The sequence below is a fragment of the Arachis ipaensis genome, chromosome B5, assembly GCF_059453495.1.
Source record: "Arachis ipaensis isolate K30076 ecotype BB chromosome B5, ASM5945349v1, whole genome shotgun sequence".
NCBI classification, from domain to species: domain Eukaryota; kingdom Viridiplantae; phylum Streptophyta; class Magnoliopsida; order Fabales; family Fabaceae; genus Arachis; species Arachis ipaensis.
This window is the reverse complement of record NC_142440.1, coordinates 26,230,683-26,249,816: the sequence shown is the minus strand read 5'-3', so window position 1 is coordinate 26,249,816 and position 19,134 is coordinate 26,230,683.

Genomic DNA, 19,134 nt, shown 5'->3' with positions numbered 1-19,134 from the left:
GAAGGACGCTTGGCTCATACACTGCACCCACTCCTGACTTCTATGGGCACAGTATAGTTGTACCTGCCATTGGTGCCAATAATTTTGAGTTTAAGCCGTAGCTAATCACTCTAGTGCAGCAAAATTGCCAATTTTACGGACTCTCGCAAGAAGATCTAAATCTATTCATCTCTAACTTCCTACAGATTTGTGACACTGTGAAGACGAATGGAGTGAATCCCAAGGTTTACAAGCTTATGCTCTTCCCATTTGCTGTGAGGGACAGAGCAAAGCAGTGGCTTAATTCTCAGCCCAAGGAAAGCCTGAATACATGGGACAAGGTGGTCACTGGATTTTTGACCAAATTCTTTCTACCTCAAAAGCTGACCAAGCTGAGGGTGGATGTCCAGACCTTTAGGCAGAAAGATGGAGAGTCCCTCTATGAAGCTTGGGAGAGATACAAGCTAATAATCAGGAGGTGTCCTCCTGACATATTTTCAGAATAGACCAGGTTGTAGATCTTTTATGATGACCTCTCTGAGATAGCCAAGATGTCACTGGACAACTCTACAGGTAGTTTTTTGCACATGAAGAAGACGCCTGAAGAGGTTAATGAGCTTATTGAGATGGTTGCTTACAACCAATATCTATACACTTCTGAGAGGAACCCTGTCAATTTTGGAACTACTCAGAAGAAGGGAGTCATGGAGGTGGACACACTGGATGCCATCCTAGCTCAGAATAAGATCATATCCTAGCAGATTAGTATGATCTCTCAGCACTTTTGTAGGATGCAAGTCTCAGCTGTCAATACTCAAGATGCATCCTATGACATGAATGGAAGCTACAACCAAGGAGACACTAGTGGCTATGCTCAACCTACTACTGAATAAGTTAATTACATGGACAACTCCTCCAGAAATCCTAACAATGATCCATATTCGAATACTTTCAATCAGGGATGGAGGAATCACTCTAATTTTGGGTGGAGAGAGCAACCACAAAAGCCCCAACAAAACTTCAACAACAACCAAGGTAGCTCCAATCAGAATAGGTTTAACAACCGGCAGTTCCAACCCTCTCAGCAGCAACAAAGACCCTCTCAAAGCCAAGACACTCCTGAATTAGCCACACTAGTTGCTGAACTTTCCAAGACCACTCACAGCTTTATGCAAGAGACCAGAGCTTCAATTCAGAACTTGGAAGTACAAGTAGATCAGTTGAGTAAGAGGATACCTGAGAGACCTCCTAACACTCTTTCCAGTAATACAGAGGTAAATCCAAAAGAAGAGTGTAACGCCCTTACCATGGCCAAAGAGGCCGAGCCTAACGAGGTGCATGTTGCTGAGGAATTGAAGGAAGAAAAGGCTAGAAGCACAATGCTATACGCTCCATTGGTGGCATAGGAGCCTGAAGTACCACACCCTCAAAAGCTTCAAGAGGAGACCAAGGATGAGCAGTTCACTCAGTTCTTGGAAAATTTTAAAATGTTGCACATCAATATTCCTTTTGTTGAGGTGTTGGAGAAGATGCCTCCCTATATGGCTTGTATGAAAGACTTACTCTCTGAGAAGAAGGCCTTGAAAGGAGATGAAACTGTGGTCTTGATCAAGAAGTGCAATGCACTAATTCAGAGCAAGTTACCCAAGAAGATGTCAGACCTTGGAAGCTTCCTGATCCACTGTACTATAGGGACTATTACGTTTGAGAAAGCACTATGTGATCTTGGCTCAAGCATAAATCTGATGCCTCTGTCTGTGATGAAGAAGTTGGAAATCCAAGAGGCACAAACAACAAGGATAAACCTGCAAATGGCTGACAAGTATCTGAGGCAGGCATATGGGCTAGTGGAGAACGTAGTGGTCAAAGTTGAAGATCTCTTCCTCCTTGTAGACTTTGTGATACTTGACATGGGAGAGGATACAGATGATTCCATCATCCTAGGAAGACCATTCCTAGCTACTGGGAGAGCTCTGATAGATGTTGAGAAAGGAGAGTTAGTTCTGAGGTTATAGGAAGACTATTTGGTGTTCAAGGTTTTTAAACCTTCACCACTCTTTGGAGTAAGAGGTACTTGCGTGCAGAGCTCATCGCTTAAGCCCTCCCCCTTGGTGGAAAGCCATACCATTCCCCTTGACATCAAATCTAAGTTTAGTATTGGACATTCACTACCCACCAAAGAGGGAGAAGGTCCCAAGAAGAAGGCACCTAAGGGCTAGAGGAACAAGAAGATCCCTACTGAGGACTACTCACCTGGCATGAAAGTGGTGTTCACCAGAAGTCCAGTTATACTAACGGAGAAAAAATGTCGGTAAAGATTTTCACAAAAATATCACGTTGCAAGTATAGTCTAAACCGACAATTAAACCTCAATCAAAATTTAATTTGTTTGTCACAATACAAACCCAATAAAAATAAATAAAAGTATTTAAACCTCGGGTCGTCTCTCAAGGAATTGCAGGGAAGTGTAGCTATTATTGGTTATGGAAAAGTATTTCTAGGTTTTGAGTTTAATAAGTAACAAGTAATGTAAATAACAAGGAAATAAAATAACAACTAAGAAAAGTCTTAACAAGGATTGAGAATTGGAATTCCTATCCTCATTATCATCATCAATTGTGATGGTAATTGCCTTTTGCTTTCACTTAGTTAACCTCTAACAATTGAAGGTAAGTTAAGTGAGCAAATCAACTTGAGTTCACAAGTCCTAATCAAAGACTAGAGTTAGTGAAGCTAGCCAACTAGCAAGTCGTAATCACCAATTAACAAAAGACTTTTGATAACTCAAGAGTCTCCAAATTACTCAATCCAAGTTAAGAATACCAAAAATCTAATTTAAAATTCTACCAAACATTTTATCAAACACTTGGAAGGCACAAAATAAAAGCATAGAAAATTAATAAGGGATAATAAATCTAAACAACCAATTGCAAGAATCAATGACTAATAATTAAAGAGAGCAACAATAAACATAGAAAACATAAATTGCATTAAAAGAAATCAAACGTAACAAGAGCTCATAAATATAAAAATGGCAAAAAAAGAAAATTAACAAGAGAAGAAGATGAACTAAAGTGCTTAAACAAACAAAAGTAAGAGAAAACTAAATTAAAGGAACATTGAACCTGAATTTGAGAAGAAATAAACCTAAAAATCCTAAAACCTAGAGAGAGGAGAGAGCCTCTCTCTCTAGAAAACTACATCTAAAACCTCACTAATGTGAATAATGTGTGAATGAGTGATTCCCCCACTCTGCAGCCTCTATTATGTGTTTTCGGGCTTGGAACTGGGCCGAAAATAGCCCAGAAATTGCCCCCAGCATTTTTTGATATCTGCAGCACGTGACGCTCTGTCATGCATACGCGTTGCCCACGCGTACGCGTCACTTGACAAAATCCTGGTCATGCGTATGCATCATCCACGCGTACGCGTCGCTCGTCTCCTACACCATTCACGCTTACGCGTCGCCCACGCATACGCGTCGCTGCCAGCTTCTCAAAACTCCACTTTCTTGTGTTCCTTTCACTTTTGCATGCTTCCTTTCCATCCTCTAAGCCATTCCTGTCCTATAAAACCTGAAATCACTTAACACACATATCACGGCATCGAATGGTAATAAGAGAAGATAAAAGATTAGCAAAATTATGGCCAAAAAAGTACATTTTCAGTCATAGCACAAAATCAGAAAGAAAAATGTAAAACATGCAATTTATATGCATAAGTGTGAGAATAATGGATAAAATCCACTTAATTCAGCATAAAATGTACCACGAAATAGTGGTGCATCACATACCTCACACAGTTAACAGAATCTTGTCCCTTGAGCATGTTGAAATGATCAATGATGGCACAGGAAAGAAGTTCACAATGAGGGGATGAAGATCTAAGTCCCTATGATCCTCCTCCTTAGAGGAGCTGCCCGTCAAACTAGTGACGGTAAAGAAGCACTTGTTGGGAGGCAACCCGACCATGAGTATTCTTTAGTTTATTTTAGTTTTATTTCAAGTTTAATTTCAATTTGATTTTGTTTTATTTTTCATTGATTCTTATAGTTTTCCTAGGTTTAATCTAGTTTGTGATCATGTCAGTGCTTAGAACAGGGACAGGAAGACTCAGAATGAAGAATAGAATGCCCTGGAGTAAGAAGTCTTGGGCGCTAAATGTTAGGGAGGGCGTTTAGTGCTAGAAGAGGAGTAGAGATTGGGCGCTAAATGCCCCGTTTAGTGCTAGAAGAGGAGTAGAGATTGGGCGCTAAATGCCAGGGAGGGCATTTAGTGCCAGAGAGGGAGCAATGCATGGGCGTTTAATGCCCAAAATGGGGGTTTCCTTCAAATTTTAGCCCCCTTTGGGACGCCAAACACCAGTGGTATTCACAAACTTAAACATGAAGAATTCAATACCAAGTAAAAAATTGTATCCTCAATAAAGAAATCCAACAATGAACATTTTCAGCATTAAGAAACAGTAAATCAAATCAATAATCCAACACATATAACCTAAAACAAAAATTAAGCTAACTAACTAACTAACTAATCAACTAACTAACTAATTAACTAAAGGAGATGATGGTGGATGGTAAATCGTAGTGATGGATGATGGTTGAAAGAAGGAAAGAAGAGAGAAGAGAAAAGAGGGAAAGAAATGGAAGAAGAGAAGAAAAGAAGAGTATGAAACAGCGGTGCCCATGCATAAACATGGGTTGGGAGAATGGGGTGCAACGCGTACGCGTCTGGAAGGCGTGCGTGGGACTGGGGAAAAAAGAGGCTGACGCGTACGCATGGGTTATGCGTACGCGTGTGTTACGCGTACGCGTGGGAAGAATTTGGGCTAGACGCACAGTTTCCGCACCCTACGCGCACAACTCACTGTCTGGGCCGTCCGATGGCATAGTGCACACACGATCCTAGCACGCTCAAAATCTTGGGGTCACGCGTACGCGTGGGTCACGTGCACCATGACAAGGTGCTCTGTTTTTCAAAATTTTTCAATTTCTTGTACCAAACCAAACATTCCAAACATCCAAACAGTTATCTAAACACCACCAAACCTTATTAAACACACTAAACTACCAAATAAACTCAACAAACCAAACTAAACATGAAATTAAACTAATTTACCAATATATACAAAAGAGAAAAGTGGAAAGATGTTATCATGGTGGGGTGTCTCCCACCTAACACTTTTATTTATAGTCCTTAAGTTGGACATTTGGGAAGCTCCTTGTCATGGTGGCTTGTGCTTATACTTTTTCTTGAACTTCCAATAATGCTTGGACTTCAAGTATGCTCCAAAGTTCAAAAGTATTTGCATTAAGCCTTGATGGAGTTCCACACAAGCTATGAGCTCCCAAAATTGATCCACATGATGTATACCGGGATCCCAAATCTTGTTTTTATACCCGTCTTCAAGTTGATCAAGACAATTCTAATTGGGTGACAAGCAAGTTGAATTCTCAATTAAATACCAAACTCTTCTCTTAGACCCATCCAATTGAGTACTAGTCCAACCTTTGCATCTAATCCTTGAAGTTTCAACCATAATGAGCCTAGATTTACAACGCCAACCACTAAACATCCTCCTCTTACGCTTCATTTCACAAAGCACCCTAAGTTGGTCATCTGTTTCAAGAAAACCAAATTCAAGTAGGATAATAAAGCTAAGAGAAATAAGTTTTACCCACTCAAATGAAGGAATAGATGGTGACTTAGGTAGAGGAGTTTCCAATGATCTTGACAAAGCAAATTCCACTCCCGTCCATTCTTTTCGAAGAACTTCCACCTCTTAACATGATTTTCCAACTTCAATCTTCTTCTTAACAAATTCATCTAACTCTTCTCCATCACTAAAATCATAAACCGGAGGTTGAGAAAAGTCTACCTCAACATCACTCTCAAACTCAATTGGAGAAGATTCCTCAAACTCAAGGAGTTCAATTGCAGATGCAAATTCATCACTAAGTGGACTTGATGCCTGATGATCATCACCAAGGAAACTTGCTTCTTGCTCCATTCCTTCCAACTCTTCATTGGAAACATACTTTGGAGGTTGTGCACTATCCTCCTTAACATCAATTTCAAGCTTCTTGGAGGAATGCTCTACAAACTCTAGATTTTCATGGAGGTTTGGCATCTCCTAAATCTTCAACCACTTCTTCTTCTTCTTCAACAATTACGACTTCCTCCAATTGTTCTAGTACAAAATTCCACTCCTTGTTTTTCACCGGAGTCTCTAATATCTCTCTCAGGCTTCGTTCTTCATTAGATTCTCCACATGGGAAGGCTTTGAGTGTCTAAGCTTATGGCGATTAAAGTAGTTACTATCCCTTGGATAATAGCATAAATTTCCCTTTGCTCTTGGAGGCATGAAATGAGAATGTGATTCATTGATGTTTGAGGTGGATAGGAGGGTTCTTCATGTGAGAGAAAGGGTTCACAATAGGAAGGTGGTTCATATTGGTGGGAGTATTGAGGTGGTGTATGTGAGAATGGTGGTTCTTGGGAGTAATTGTGTTGGAACTGTGATGGATCTAAGGATTTTATTTCATAATGGTCACAAGGATGAGGTAAAGAAGGTTGGTTGTATGATGGATATGGGTTATAGGATGGTGTTTGGTAAAATGGGGGCTTGTGAGTATGGTGGTTGAGGGTTATGTTGAGGATAGGGCTCATAGGCATATGGTGGTTGTGATTGATAATCACAAGGAGGTCCACCATAACCATTAGATTGGTATGCATCATGGAATAGTTCTTGCTCATAGTACATTGGAGGGGGTTGTTGCCAAGAGGGTTGATCATAAGCATATGGCTCCTCCCACCTTTGATTATCACATCCTTGATGCATGTTCTCATTGTAATCCTCATTCCCTACAATATAATTGTAACCACATTCATAGCCAAAAGGGTGAGAATTCATGGTAAAAAGAGAAAATAAAATCAAATGCTAATAAGAAACAAGGAAAACAAAATTCTACAACTAGCAAAAACTAGCAAACAAGCCAAAAATTAAACTATTCATAATATTAACATTTATACAATATCCAATAACAAGCGCAGATATGCAACTCTCTGGCAACGACGCCAAAAATTTGACGTGAGGGAAATTGTCGGTTAGGAATTTCTAAAAGGAATTTCGTTGCAAGCATAGTTCCAAACCAACAATTAACCATCAATCAAAATTTAATTTGTTTGTCATTAAAGTCAAACCCAATAAAAACTGAGAGTATTTAAACCTCGGGTCGTCTCTCAAGGAATTGCAGAAAAGTTTGCATATTATTGGTTATGAGTGTATATTTTTGGTTTTTGGGTTTGATAACTATGTAAATGACAAGAAAATAAAGCTAACAACTAAGAAAAGTCTTGGCAAGGAATGAAAATTGAAATTTCTATCCTCATTATCGTCCTCAATTGTGATGGTAATTGTCTTTTGCTCTCACTTAGTCAACCTCTAACAATTGAAGGACAGTCAAGTGAGCAAAATTAACTCTAATTCACAAGTCCTAATCAAAGATTAGCTTTAGTGAAATTCAAGCCAACTAGCAATCCTCAATCACCAATCAACAAAAGAGTTTGATAACTCAAGAGTCTCCAATTACTCAACCCAAGCCAAGAATACAAAATTCTACACTAAAATCCAACCAAGCATTTTATCAAACACTTGAAAGGCATAAAATGAAAGCATATTAAATTAGCAAGAAATATAAATCTATGTGTGAGAATAAAAGAAAGGCAGAGAGAAAACAAAGGGAGGCAGACAAAGGATGGAAGAGAGAAAATGGTGGATAGTTAAAGAGCTTTTATAGGAAACTATTTTATAGTATGCTCTCTTATTATTTATAGAAGTTAGGAAACTATATAAATGAGTGAAATCAAAATGTATTCAATTCAATTAAAATCAAAGGAATTCACATCCATAGCAATTATTCATTTTCTTTCTTTTTTTGCTCTTTAATAATTATATAGCGAGTGTATTATTGTGAGTAATGTTCAATTTCATATTACTTTCTATCTATTAGAAGTCAAAATTCCGCTGCAGAATCTACAATTAGTATCAAGAGCCAACGTTATATTATTCATTATTTGAGTGGTAAAATTCAATTTTGAAGATAATGGCTTCTACTAGTAGTAATGTCAAAGTAGGCAAATATGAAATCGAGAAGTTCAATAGAAAAAATGATTTTTCCTATTGGAGGATGCAGATGAAAAATCTGCTTATATCACAAAAGTTACACAAGGCACTAGCGGGAAAAGAGAAAAAGCCGGAAGGAATGGAAGATGAGGATTGGGAAGAATTAGATCTTGAGGCACGGGCTGCAATAATCTTATGCCTTGAAAGGGATGTTGCTTTCTTGGTGAACGAAGAAGCAACTGCAGCAGGCGTCTGGTTAAAGTTAGAGAGTAACTTCATAACAAAGACTCTAACTAACAGGATCTACTTAAAATCCAAATTGTATACATGCAAGATGGAGGAAGGCACCTCAATCCGAGAATATATCAATAAGTTTGATAGGATCATATCAAACTTAAAGGATATAGATGTGAAGGTTGATGATGAAGACCAGGCACTCATATTGTTACTTTCATTACCGAAGTCCTATGAAAATCTGGTGCAGACATTGATGCTGGTGGGTGACACTCTGACCATAGATGAGACGAGGGCATCACTTTTAGCAGATGATCTACGTAAGGTTGCTATAAGTGTAATGTCATCTTCAAATGGAAGAGAGTATAATGATCAAGCACAAGGATTGTTCGCGGCTAGAGGAAGGACTAATGAAAGAGGAAAAGGTAATTAGCGTGGAAAGTCTAGGCCAAAATCTAGACCTCACGCGGAGAGAACATGCTTAAATATGGTGAGGCTGGACATTTCAAAGTAAATTGTCCAAATAAGAAGATAACTTTCAAGAAACAGAACAACGACAACCCAAAAGAAAAGCAAGAAGCAAGCTACATCTCAAATGATGAGGAGGATTATTACTCTGTAAAAGAATAATCTTATGAAATCTCCGATAAGTAGATTCTTGATTCAGGAGCCTCTCACCATATGTGTCCAAATAGGAAGTGGTTTACTACCTATGAAAGCATAAATGGTGGCACAGTTTTAATGGGCAATGATCATGCTTGTAAAACTGTGGGGTTGGGTACTATAAGAATCAAGATGCATGATGGAGGAGTAAGAACCTTAAAGGATGTGAGGCATATTCCAGACTTGCGTAAAAATCTTATCTCCATAGGTTTGTTGAAGAAAAATGGCTGCAAAATAGTTGCGGAAAATGGGGTACTAAAAGTTGTTCGTGGTTCTTTGGTAGTGATGAAGGGAGTTTGTCACGGTAATCTTTATTCTCTTTTGGGGACAACAGTCACAGGTGAACTAGCAGTTAGAATTGGTGGAAATAGAGATCAAACAAATTGCACAAGAATATGGCACATGCGGCTTGGACATATGTCAGAGAAAGGTCTATCATTACTTTGTGGACAAGGTTTGCTGAAAAATATGAAGAAACTACAAATGAAATTTTGTGAGCATTGTGTGTATGGAAAGGCACATAGGGTGAAGTTTTCTACAAGCAAGCATAAAAGCAGAGGGTTGTTAGACTACGTGCATACTGATGTTTGGGGCCCGGTTAAAGTTACTTCCAAGGGTGGTTCCAGGTATTTTGTTACTTTTGTTGATGATTATTCCAGGTATGTTTGGATTTACTTCCTCAAACATAAGAATGAGGTATTCAATACTTTTAAGCGGTGGAGAGCAATGGTTGAAAACCGAACAGGTAGGAAGCTGAAAACTCTACGATTTGATAATGGCACAGAGTACACGGATGGAGCTTTCAAGGAGTTCTGTGACCGAGAAGGCATTACAAGACACTGGACAGTTAGAGAAACACCACAACAGAATGGAGTCGCTGAACGACTGAATTGTACGCTACTTGAGAAGGCAAGGTGTATGTGCTCTAATTCTGAGTTAGGCAGAGAATGGTGGGCAGAATCGGTTGCTACAGCTTGCTACATAGTGAATCGATCCCCACATTCTTCTCTAGATGGAAACACACCTTATAAGGTGTGGTCAGGGGAACATGCAGATTACGAGAAACTCAGAGTCTTTGGATGCACAGCCTATTATCATGTCAAAGATAATAAGCTTGATGATAGAGCTAAGAAGGCAATCTTTTTGGGGTATCCAAGAGGGGTTCAAGGCTATCGTCTTTGAAATGTAAATAATTCTAAGTTTGTAATTAGCAGGGATGTTACCTTTGATGAACGATCTATCGTAGCTTTGTCTAAAGATATGGTAGCCAGTTCCATCACCTCCATAGGATCTTCCGCAGATGCCTCAAGGAATCTATTTCACTCCCCGTGACTACTGGGACCAATTGACCACATCCATAGGAGAGCTGACATCTTCTGTGGATCAGTTGAGGATTGAGCATCAAGATCACTCTGCTCTCGTCCACCAACTGGTGGAGGAGCAGAGGAGGCAGGGTCATGACATAGAGGTGCTGAAGCACTAGAGAGGATTCCTCAGAGGGAGTAGCAGCTACCATGACTAAGGTGGTTGAGTCCCTTTATCTTTCGCTTTTCGTAGTTTCTATTTTTTAGTATTTCATTCTATTTTCTATTTTCTATTCTAAGTTTGCATGATCACTAGTAGGATTTTCTTGCTTTATAGTTAGTGTTTATTCTAGTACTTTAGGTTTATCTTAAAAAGATGTCTCATGTATCGTTCACTGAGCTTAAAGAAATATCAAAAGAAAAAGAAGTAGTAAGATGCATGAGATTTTGAGTTATATATTAAGTTGTTCTAGTTATTTTGATGTGGTGGCAATCTATTTCTGAATGTATAAATTAACTGTGCATATTTGATGTTGGAGTTGAGAATATTGGTTCTTGAAGAACATGAACTTAGAGAAGTATTATTGATTCTCTGAAATAAGTAAGAAATTTATTCTTGAAGCAAAACAAACAACAAAAAGGAATTGAAAAAGAAAAGAAAAATAAAAAAAGGTCCAAGGCTTTGAGCATCAATAGTTAGGAAGGTCAAAATTGATCTAAAAGCTCAAAAGAGTGGTTTTCCCTAACCATATGCTTGTGGTGTAAAAATGTCAAGTAACCCTTAAGACTGAACACTTAAAGTCGTGACCAACTTTTGTTACAGAGTATGCCAAAGGCTATGAGCACCACTGTCTGGGAGAAATAAAAAGAAAAATTAGAAATCAAAGAGTTCCCCAGTTAAGTGCTTGTGGTGTTCCTGTTTCAAGTTAAGCTTGAAGACAAAACACTTAGAATCACGGCTAGGCTCAAGGTGCAAAGCACCCAAGAAAAGAAAGAAAAAGCTGTGTTCAATAATCAATTAGAGGCTAAAGAAGAGAATCTATAATATCACCCAAGTTCTAGTTTTGAAGGATATCAATATTTCTGAGCTTCAAAGGATAGTGAGATGCCAAACCTATTCAGAATTAGAATGTCATTAGCCCCATTCAATAACTAGACCTAAAATTAAATGACAACTCAAGTCAGACATTTTCTCTTCTTGGTCCCATATTGTTTTCATTTGCTTAAGGACAAGCAACAATTTAAGTTTGGTATTATGATGCGTGAGCATCTTGTACCATTTTTCTTATCATTTTCCAGTTATTTTTAGTTAGATTTTATTTAGTTTTACTTGATTTTAGTGTAAAAATCCTCTTTGGACACTACTTTGAGTTGTTTTAGTATTTTTATGATTTCAGGTGAAATTTGGAGCAATTTGACAGAGTTTTGAGCTAAAAAGGATAAGCTGGCAGCACCCCCTGGGAGTTAAACGCCAATTTTGAGCTAAAAAGGAGAAGTTGGTAGCACCCCCCTGGGCGCTAAGCGCCCAACTGGCGTTTAGCGCCAGCAAGGCCTAAATCCAGCATCGTTGATGCCCCCCCTTTAAGGCGATAAACGCCCAGCCAGCGTTTAGCGTCAGGATGTTGACCGAATTCACTATCCTTGGGGCATCTCAAGTGGATTTAGCATTTATTAGTTATATTTTATTTTCTTTTTGTAATTTTTATTTACAAATGATATCTTTTAGTTTTAGGATTTATTATTTTATTTTATTTCTGAATCAAATTAGGTTAGATATAAAAGGGAAAAGATTCACCCTTAGAAGGGGATTCAGACCTTCTCTCTTCCATACGTCTCACTTTTTGAAACCCTAGTTTCCTTTGTAAGTCATGAGCCACTAAACCTCTTTGGTTAAGGTTAGGAGCTCTATTTATTTCTATGGATTAAGACTATTGCTTTTCTATTTTAATTAATGTATTGATTCTATTTCAAGGATTATTTTTTTTCTTAATCTTATGAATCTGGGTGGAACGAAAGTATGACCCTTATTTTACATGTGTTTTTGTGATTCTCGACAGAGTTATTTCGCTTGAACAAAACCTTGAAAACAAATTCCTCCTAAATTACTAATTACATGAACTAATTGGGATATGTGACATATAATCATGTTAGCTTTGATTAATTAGAGTTTTGTGGCCATATAATCAAGGTCGGGAGCCAAAACCTTCACCTGAGCTTCTAAGTTGTCGAACATCTCATCCAAACCCAATGCTGCCGACTCCTCAAGCTCGGCGAGCTTCTCTTTCATTTTTTCCAACTCCTCCTCCAGTGACAGCCTCTCCCTGAAGACACGAGAATAACTCTCTTCAAATTTCTTCACCTTCTCCTCGGCCAAGGCAGCGGAAGCCTTCGACTTGTTTGCTTTTTCCCAAGCCCTTTCTAGGTCGGCCCTCAAGGTCTCCCTCTTCTGCTTCAATTCTTTCTTTATTTTACGTAACCTCTCTACGTCGGCCTGGGCAGCCACCAATGCACTAGTCGTGGCTTGAATGGGAGAGTTTCTCAACTCCCTAGTCATAGTAGTGCACACTCCAACTATCCAAAGTCCTCTACGTGCTAGCGTCTGGAGGTGGTTTTGGAGTGTCACATTGTCCGTGCTCAAGTGGTGGTAAGGGAGGACATTCTTCTGCCCCCAAGCCAAGGCGTCAAAATTCCTTGTATAAATACTTTCTTCGTCCTCCACTTTCTGCTTCTTGGAAGGAGGTTCAGTGGAAAGGGGAGTAGGAATGATGACCTTCTGTTCAGATGGACCCGACCCCAACTTCCTTGGGAAAGATCGGACCGAGGATCCAGCCCCAACTTCTTTCTGCTGCTGACGATTACGAGCCACAACAGTCTTCTTGGGGTTCCGAAGAAATCTCATAGCCGATTTTGGAGCCATACTTTCTGCAAAACAAAACAAAATAAATTTCAAAAATATACCAGGAAAACACAAAAGTCAACAAGTAAGGAAAGAGGGAGCTACCGAGCTCAGACTTCAGAAGGTTGGGATCTCTCAAATCTTTTCGTGTCCAAGTAAGGAGCACGACCCCAGATATCTAAAAGAAAATCTACAACACCCCTCTCCATGTCATCTAACTCAGCTACATCACGCCTAAGGGATATAAGGGTATCTTGCCAGTACAACGAGGTTCTTGATTTTCAGGTAAGAAAAAAGGTTGGACACCCTCAACACCCCGGACCCTGAAAAAATAATTTTTAAAATCGTGAAAAGAATTATCAAAGATAGAGAAAACCTTCCGACCTTGTACAATTCGGAAAGATATCCACCCCAACTTTTTTGTAGAACTATACGGTTTTGTTGCAACAAAAAGATAAAAGAAGACATTTAATGAAGGTCGGAAATCTAGCTTCCGACATAGGAGCTGGTACATTTTCACGAAAGCCCAAGAGTTTGGGAGTAAGATCAAGGTTACAAGACCGTAGCACTTCCATTTTAAAGTCTGTAAAAAGAAATCAAGCACCTAATCTAGTGAAGAAACAATCGTAAGCATAAAAGAAAGGTCGTTCAAAATCCTCTAAGGGAGGGAAACACACTCTCTCCTCTGGGTCGGGTGGCTCTAACACATGGTTCCTCTCATCCTACCTACTCTCACATATACTATGATGCCTACGAAACTCCTCACAGTACTCCCTATCAGTCACAAGGACGCAACAAAGGACATTATTGTCTACCCAAGCCCGGATACTGAAAGAAACTTTGGTTGACATACTCGTAAGAACAGAACATGTCATAAAGGCTACACCTACAAATATAATTGTAAAGAAGACCGTTACTAAAAGAAGTCGGACCTCGTCTAAAATAGGTCGGGTAAATCAACAAAACCAAAAGAAAGCTACTCTTTTCAAAAATTGTCCTACAGAGCAACCAAATGGTGCCTCTCTTATGCAACGACGTCACATTAAAGCAACACCATTAGGGGGCAACACAATACACAAAGGATAATAGCTATGGTAATACAAAGGAAGATTCTTCCAGAGAAAAGAGAGTCTTTCAGAATCTTTTGATGACAAACGTTTTTAACATTTCAAGCGTTCCACACCAAACTCGCAAGAAAATCAAAACAGACTTTTTCCAAAAAGTGCAAAGACAGTAGAAGCAAACTCAATAACAACAACAAAGCAATCCCAGGCAAGCAGAAATGACAATACAAGAAAAAAAAGAAACGAAACCAACCTCGATGAAGATTGTAGAAAAAGGGAGGACACGTCTAAACAGAAAAAACACGGACGATCCTCTTCACGCTGGCGAAAGCAAGATTCTTCAAAAATCAAGATAAATAAATCTTGGAAGTAACAGAAGTGACCGAAATAGCATAAGAAGTTCTTTGTGAAGAAGTAATGAGGCAGTTTTCTCAGAAATAGGGAGAAGAAGAGCTGAAAAGTCTTTTTATAAGAGACAAAAAGCAAATAGATCCTTTATTTCTCTGTAAACGTGTGCATATTTCGAGAAAAAACTGCCGCGCAATGTTCACCCATCATTAAAGAATCAACGTTCAAAATTTCAAACACGTCAAGTAACCCAAAGTGCTTAAGCCCGACGTCTACAACAGAAGCCATGAAGTGTTTGAGCCCGACCCATACAAGGATCCGGACTTAAGCAGGGGCACTGTTCATACCCTGGCCTAACAAATAAAATTAGGCCCAATAAGATAAAAAGGCCCACCAAGAAGGGTGGCCTTCACGACAAGCCCAACCTCTTTAGACCTCTTTAAAGAGGTCGGACACCGACATAAGGAGGCTAAGCTCTACCTGCCCAAGGTAGATAACTACCTCTAAAAATCTCTCCTACTATCTCTATCTTCCCTAAAAGATAGATCCCAACAAACTCCCATGATAAAGAGAACAGTTGTCCATCAGAAAAGATGAATTACTTCAACAAAGGTGGTTATCAACTCTACTATAAATACGCTGGCACCCCCAAGTATAATTCTCGTTCTAATCTACTAAAAACCTGTTTAAAGCACTTGCTAACTTAAGTATCGGAGTCTCTTGCAGGTACCACTCCCTACCTCCTCACGAGAAACTTGGACAGGCGGCACCTCGGCACCAAAAGAGATCGGACACTGCTATACAAAGGGATCTGGACCTCACGTTCAGACTCAAATCAACGTTTCAGGTAATCTTCAAAACAGTAGATATGATCATTATTATTAATAATTTAAATTATCCATAAACAAATAAATGTATGGTACATAATTGATTTTATAGAAAGAAATATAAAAAAAAATTATCTAGTCAAATTTCTTCAATTGCTTCGTCACTCAGCTTCTCGCCCAGGCAAAAAAAAATTAAAATTTATCTTATTTAATATTTATTAATTATTATAATAATTAATTAATAAATACTAAATAAAGTAAATTTTAGTTATTTTTAATTAATTTATTTTTTATTACCAAACATTTTTATTTTAGGATATCATCACAAAATGAAACAAAATATCTCAAATGCTTCCTTCTATGCCAGTGAAACGACCAAATTAAAATCAAATATATCATTTAATGACTAATTTTTTTTATGATATTTGAATTTAGATATTTGTTGTTGAAGGATATTAACAGAATATCACAATGGCCTGTGTATGAATCATAAGGCAATTATCATTGACATATGCCATATACTTGTCATGAGCCTCCATAATTATTCTGATTAGTACCTGCAACATGACATGATTATACTTATTACAGCTATTACTACAAAAAATTAAAAGAAGAGACAGGAAAACTGACATGTTCACGGATGTTGGACCCACTTGCAGTCAAAGCGAAGAAAAGTTTTTTGTCGTAATACCCTACTGTGATTTATGTTTTATTTACTAAAAAGACAGTGGCCACTGCAATTTACTACCTATTAGGTAAAAAGACACCATCTGATGCCATTTATGATCAAAGCAATAAAAGGGAACAATCTACTCTAACATCTTTTTCTTTTTCCCGAACAAAAGTTAATACATCAAACAGATCAACAAAGTTTGCATAGATTGATAGATAAAAAAATTATTGAAAACCAACAATTAAATGAGTTGGCCAATTTGATGACTATAATATGTGCAAGTTCATATACAAAAGTGCATTTATTAATCACAAAATATGAATAATTTTTTTATCAAAGATAAATTATCCAAGAAGCCACATTTGAGGAGTTAAACTCTATAGTAGTCTTTGAAATTTACGGAATGTATCAATTTAATCCTTAACTTTTCAATTGTATTATTTGTATCTTCGAGATTGAAAAAAATCACCAAGTTAGTCCCTCTCGAATTTTTTGTTCAACGGGCTTTTCGGTAGGAGTGACCTGACAAATGATTGCCACGCTGGAATGTCTAACGGTTACATGATGTGACAATTGAAAGTGTTTAACCCAATTTGATCCCTGATCCCCTTTTTAACCCTGACTGCAGAAGTAGCGTACCACTTCTTCTTGTCCATTTTCGTTGCCGTTGCTGTGCTGGTTGGAACGATGGTTGGACGTGCAAATGAAGAAAACGAGAGTTTTATTTTTTTTTTTCTTGTTAGTTGTTATTTTAGTTGTGATGGTAAAAATGTAAGAACTGTGTTTGAAAGTATTTGTTAATGAATGTATGAGAACTTCTTGGTTTATTGGTGTGTTCTGTGTAAATAGATTTTACAAAAATAAAATCTAAACTGAATAAATAGAACAAGTAAACTGATAATAGCAGTTTTTTATTATAAATAATACATTGTCAATGTAACACATTGTCAATAGACCACATAATGATAAACACTATAATACATTAATACATCCACCGGATTCTGAAACAGGAAGATCTCAAGTTTACTCTTGTAAAATATTTACTACAAAAAAAAAATCATACAGTTTGGTTATGTGCTATTCTTGAATGGAAGTAACAAAAAAAAAACCAATACCCAAATCCCATAAATCAAACATCAGCGGCTAGTACATCCAATATCAAGTATTTTTCTTTCTTGATGCCTTGAACCCTGGTGTTGGAACAAATTTTAGAAAATTTACTAACCTAAAAGATGTTGCTGCACTTGCTCCTTGTATGGGATCAATAGAAACAATTACTGGTGGTGGTGAGTTCCTCTTTTTGGTTGGTAATTTATGTGGCCTTTTTGTTGTTGGTGGTGGTGGTGCCTGAGTAAAGTGAGAGAAAATTAGTTTGAGTTAGTGTGAACAAGGGAGCTATGACAAAGAATTAAAAAATAAAGGTTTTGAAAAATTTTACCCTCATCTTATGTTCCACCATAGTTTGATTGGGATAAGTCAACCTCTATAGCTTGGGGTGCAGCAACTGATAGTGGAAGGTTGTCTGTAACACCTGCACTAGAAAGAACTTCAGCTACTTGTGGTGCCTTGTTGGCGGTGTTGCTTGTTTCAGCTGCAGGTGTACTCCTAGTAGGAGTAGCTTTGGCCTTGGAAGCCGTCACAGCAGCCGCTGCAGCTATAAGAGCAGCAGCAACCTCATCATTTTTCTTCTATTTACATCCCCCTTTTGGTGTGGCATTTTACTCCACTATATGTGCATGTAAATGGCTTCAGCTGTCTCTTTAAAGTAACAATTTGCTTAACTTTCTTATTTCCATTAGTATCCTCATCAGCGTCCTTTCTTCTTTTGGTCGTGAGTTTTCTTGGTTTTCGCTTATTGTTAGGAGCTTGTGGCTGATTGTAGACTAATTTTTTTCACATTGATTGGCTGAGAGAGGATTGATGTGATGTTCATAGGTCTTCTTGTATGATTTCATTGTGACCAAGGAGTGACAGAAATCGTCTGATCTCTTATTCACCGTGCAAGAGCAGCACAGGCATGAACACAGGGAATGTCTACAGTAAATTAAGCAAAAACTAATTCAACTCCAAACCAACTCACGTAATAATTCAAGTAAAGCCACTTATATTGAAACTAAAGTTATTAAGGAAGATAAAAAATATAACCTGTTAACATCTAGAACTGGCAGGTGCAAATCTTTTGCCTAGATCGACAACCATGTTTGTTGGGTGTCCATGAACCTCAAACTTTTCATAGTCTTCATCTCCAGTCCATATAGGGACCTAGTTCTTTGATTCTTTCCTAAGCTTTTCTAACTGGCTCTGAATAACAAGAGGAAATTTTCCGACGTGATTGTTCAACTTTACCTTGTTCTTTGAAATGGACCTCATAAAAAACATCCTTACCTCTTCAAACAATGTGATGATTGGCTTGCTCCTAGCCTCCTTGATCCTTACCAAGGTCCACCTCTACATCCGATAAGTCTTCAACAATTGCATCATCAACTTGTATAATAGTATCTTTATACATCTTTTCCTTTCCTTTAGCCATGACTGGTGTCTTTTGAACCTTCTTGACCTCTTTTGTAATTGGTTTTGAAATTGTTGTAACCAATTCATCATCATTGCTAGAACTGACCTCCTGCACTGGGACATAAGAGTTATCCTCTGAACTCTCATAATCACTTGTTGATTCATTTGTAGTTAAATTCACATGAAGAGTTTGCTTCTCTTTGTTAGCACTCCAACATCCATTTGCCTAAGATCTTATAATTCTTTTGGGTGGGTTAAATTTGGACTTGGGTTTGGAAGTGAATTTGGACTTGGACTTTGGTTGAGTTTTGTTGGGCTTCAAATTCTAGTTGGGCTTCAGATTTTACTTGACAATAAGAATTGGGTTGGGCTTCCTATTGGGTTTTGGGTTGGGTTTATGATGGGATTTGGGATTCTTAGGATCACCTATGGATTTGCGGGTGATAGGATTTGTGGTGGGGATGTTAGCAGTAGACTTATTTAGGATGGAATTTGGAGTATTAGGAATTGG